Here is a 5,000-nt window from a genome sequence, read left to right on the forward strand (position 1 = left end):
AAAATAAAAAATCAAAGACCTGTGACAGCTAGAGAGGTGACAGGGAAAGGGTTAAGCAAGTCGCATGTCGAACAAACGCAATTAGCTGCAAAAGACTTTCCCGACATGCAGCCACAGAGCCCGATTTGCCATAAGACGTTTTGCACAAAATATCCTCGGCTCGGATCAACTGCACGATGATCATAATTTTTTATCATTTATATGATTCTGGTTCGAATTCATACTTCTCGCTTAAACTATAACTTCGCCGGTCAGACGCAATTTCGTGTAAAACGATTCGCTCTCTGATTGAAGATTGAACAGAATAATTCCGAATCGGATCAATTCATCATTTTTACCATTATTCATTATTAAGATAATTATTCGCATATGTCGAGTACGAATTATCATCTACGAGGCTGATATTATTGTACTAGCTAATTATTATGGGAGTACTTGCATTAAATGTTATTTTCAGTAAAGTATTTATTTTATGATTTTTTTTAGAAGGAATATTTCCATACGAACTTGGAATAGTTCACTTTACATACATATAGCCACACATTCTGTGTCATTCACGTTTACTTTCAACTTCCTCATTGTAGACGCATCGTCTACCCTTCTTACTTTGCATTAACTCATCCCACGCTTCTGTTCACAAACACACTTGACACTGCGATTGTGTCATGGCATAAAATGAATTAACTCAAAGTAATTCGGTAGGATGACCATCCATCGACAATATTATTTTGTCGCCCTTAGTTTGTTAAGAGTAAACGTGGATAGTCATTAGCATTGTATGTCTATAAACTGACACTATTCTCTTACTCTTGCATTAACTCATCTTACAATTTTGTTCACGAACAGACTTGACACTACGACGGTGTCATGACTTCAATCGAATAATGAGTTCAGATAGTAATTCGGTAGGACGACTTTGTGTCACCCACAAAAACATCTTTTATCGGCCTAAGGGTGCTGATAATATATTTTTTTTATTACCTCGTAGCATTTTCTCTTATCTATCCTGAGACTCTCAGTGGCTCAAGAAACCTTTGAAGGTTGCAACTGTTGCCTCACTCTATCTGAGAAGTTTGTAGTTCAAGTTGTCCCTTGCGTGTCGCTGCAAGCAACTCCCTTCTTTATCTATCTTTATTAGAATAAAATCTTAAAATCTACAAAAATCCTGCAAAATTAAAGAAAGAAAGAAAGAAAGAATATATGATATTGATTTTTGCACACACCCCTCCCCCACTCTCTGTTCGTCTTTCTTCCTTCCTTCCTTTGGCCCTGTATGTATAAGGTTATCAAGCAGATATGCGCCAAGAACCACGAAACGAGGCCCGGAATGCGGTCGCCGAAGCCACCACGGTTCGGTTCGGGAACTCAGCAGTTGCAGACGCCAGAACGCCCAGAAGAGAGAGCATGGCTGTCATTTCCCAGCAAGCAAGAGTGTGTCACCCGTCAAAGAAGACAGCCAGACACCCTCAAATAATAACGCGGAAGGCCCGCCAGCAAAATAATAAAAAAAGAACAACAGCCAATGACAAAAGAAAACAGAAAACGAAGGAACGAATACGACACGCCGACAACGACGATGCGCGGGCATCATCACCACAATTTGAGGTTGACCTAAACCTTACAAAGCCAGACGAAACGTTCGCCCTTCAAGGACGACTTCACCTCAACGGCTTGAGGACAAGCCTAAATAGGTGGCCGAACAATATGTGAGACCACGTGGTGATATGCAATGACCACATGGTCACGATAAGATGTAGGGACGAAGAAAGTGTCCTACCAGGAAAGCCCTACTAGGAATCTATTTATAGCGACCCGGCAGGTCAGATATAAGGACACTCACTCGGACACTCACTCCCGCACTCTCCGGCGGGGAGCGGTCAGCTAGCCTACCGCTCCCAAGCCTCTGTCGTGAGACACGCCAGCCTAACAAAAGACGTCCGACAAGCAATCGCTACCCAAGTAAATATCCCAGTATCACCTGTGCCCTCATCCACCAATGAAGGAATCAAGAACACCAGACTTTGGCTCAAAAATCTTTTTGTGAGTAAACCTCACACACACACAAACACACACAGAGCGAGAGAGAAAAGATATGGATAGATAGATAGATAGAGAGAGAGAGAAAGAGATTGAGAGGGAGAGAGAAAAGAGATAGATAGATAGAGAGAGAGAGATAGAGAGAGAGATTGGAGAGAGGAAGAGGGGGAGGAAAGAGATAGACAGAGAGAGTGAGAGCGAGAGAGAGCGTGATGCTAGTCTGTTTGTCTATTCATATCTCTGTTTGGCTAATTATATGCTACTCTATTCCTCTCGCTCTTTCTCTCTCTTTTCGTTTCTCTCCCTCTCGCTCTCTCTATCACTCTCTCTCTGTCACTATCTCTCTCCTTCTCTTTCTCTGTTTCTGTATCTGTTTCTCTGGTTAATCGATTTCCTTGTTTGTCTGTGTCCTCTGGCCAATCATCTACTCGTATCTATTTCTCTCCCTGTCTCAGTCTGTCTGCTTCTCTGGCTAATCCTTTACCTGTATCTATGTTTCTCTGAGAAAGAGTGTTTGAGAGAGAGTTAGAGAGAAATAGGGGGAGGGAGGGAGAGCAGAAGCAGATAAAAAAGGAGAACTTAAAGCAGACACATTTTCCCCTTTCCCCTTCCGTACAGATCTGAAATCTAGAATTACCTTTTCCATTAATGAAAGGAAATCAACCAGCAAAAAGATGATAATTCTTAATTCTATAAATAGAGGAGTTTATAAATTCACGAAGAGCGACAAATTCGTTTCCGAAATGACAGGCTTTGCCAATATTGCGTTTCATACTTGACTTATAGAAGGTGAGAAGCCGTTACAGGCTCTTAGCCAACGTCACGACCGCGTCATAAAGGGTAATGACTCCTGGCCGCTGACGAAGGATGTCGGTCGTTCTCGTAAATATCTATAGAGTTATAATACGCGCTGCGTTACGGATCTCACTCTTTAGGGCACAAGGTAGGTCGAGTTGACTTATTTCAAACAATAAGAACGTCCGACAAGCCATCGCTACCCAAGTAAATATCCCAGTATCACCTGTGCCCTCATCCACCAATGGAGGAATCAAGAACACCAGACTTTGGCTCAAAAATCCTTTTGTGAGTAAACCTCACACACACACAAACACACACAGAGCGAGAGAGAAAAGATATGGATAGATAGATAGATAGAGAGAGAGAGAAAGAGATTGAGAGGGAGAGAGAAAAGAGATAGATAGATAGAGAGAGAGAGATAGAGAGAGAGAGATTGAGAGGGAGAGAGGAAAGAGATAGACAGAGAGAGTGAGAGCGAGAGAGAGCGTGATGCTAGTCTGTTTGTCTATTCATATCTCTGTTTGGCTAATTATATGCTACTCTATTCCTCTCGCTCTTTCTCTCTCTTTTCGTTTCTCTCCCTCTCGCTCTCTCTATCACTCTCTCTCTGTCACTATCTCTCTCCTTCTCTTTCTCTGTTTCTGTATCTGTTTCTCTGGTTAATCGATTTCCTTGTTTGTCTATATCCTCTGGCCAATCATCTACTCGTATCTATTTCTCTCCCTGTCTCAGTCTGTCTGCTTCTCTGGCTAATCCTTTACCTGTATCTATGTTTCTCTGAGAAAGAGTGTTTGAGAGAGAGTTAGAGTTAGAGAGAAATAGGGGGAGGGAGGGAGAGCAGAAGCAGATAAAAAAAGGAGAACTTAAAGCAGACACATTTTCCCCTTTCCCCTTCCGTACAGATCTGAAATCTAGAATTACCTTTTCCATTAATGAAAGGAAATCAACCAGCAAAAAGATGATAATTCTTAATTCTAAAAATAGAGGAGTTTATAAATTCACGAAGAGCGACAAATTCGTTTCCGAAATGACGGGCTTTGCCAATATTGCGTTTCATACTTGACTTATAGAAGGTGAGAAGCCGTTACAGGCTCTTAGCCAACGTCACGACCGCGTCATAAAGGGTAATGACTCCTGGCCGCTGACGAAGGATGTCGGTCGTTCTCGTAAATATCTATAGAGTTATAATACGCGCTGCGTTACGGATCTCACTCTTTAGGGCACAAGGTAGGTCGAGTGGACTTATTTCAAACATTTCTTTCCTATCTATCATAGGAAAGATCTATCATATTTATCTATCTATCTATCATCTATCTATCTATCTATATCTATCTATCTATATACTTATATACATATACACACACACACATATATTTATATATATATATATATATATATATATATATATATATATATATATATTTACATACATACATACATTCTTAGTATTTTCTCCCTCCATCCCTGTTCCTTATCCTAACTCTATCTCTCTCCTTCTATCTCCTTGTCCTTCTCCCACTCTACAGCTCCCTCTCTATCCAACTGTGCGCCTTCCACACAGTTTCTCTTTACAACAACCGGAGAGCGACCCTACGGGGCTACACAATAAATTCCTTTAGTACTTCAGTAATAGCCTACGAAGAGGTTCCAGCTGTGACCTTTGTTGTCGTAGCAAGTTTCCTTTAATTTCATATATCATTGTATATATATATATATATATATATATATATATATATATATATATATATATATATATCAGAAAGTATATATATAATATATATATATATATATATATACACATTATATAATATATATATATATATATTATATATATATATATATATATATATATATATATATATATAATATATATATGTGTGTGTGTGTGTGTGTGTGTGGTGTGTTGTATATGTGTATGTGTGTGTGTGTGTGTGTGTGTAGTGTGTGTGTGTGTGTTGTGTGTATAATATGTATGTGTGTGTGTGAAACTTGTCTGTTTGTGTATGTATATATATATATATATATATATATATATATATATATATATATATGTACATATGTATATATATATACTTATATATATATATATACTTATATATATATAATATATATATATATATATATATGTGTACATGTGTGTATGTGTATGCACACAGTGTGTATGT

The 5,000-nt window shown here is 38.9% G+C and overlaps 1 protein-coding gene across 1 annotated transcript in view; it reads right to left on the reverse strand.

Moving 5' to 3' along the window:
• LOC122253120 (uncharacterized) overlaps positions 1 to 5,000 on the reverse strand; it is a 27,546-nt gene that overhangs the window by 21,459 nt on the left and 1,087 nt on the right. The window lies entirely within an intron of this gene.

The sequence above is a fragment of the Penaeus japonicus genome, unplaced genomic scaffold, assembly GCF_977035675.1.
Source record: "Penaeus japonicus unplaced genomic scaffold, GWHDUDI00000001_assembly GWHDUDI00000040, whole genome shotgun sequence".
NCBI lineage: Eukaryota > Metazoa > Arthropoda > Malacostraca > Decapoda > Penaeidae > Penaeus > Penaeus japonicus.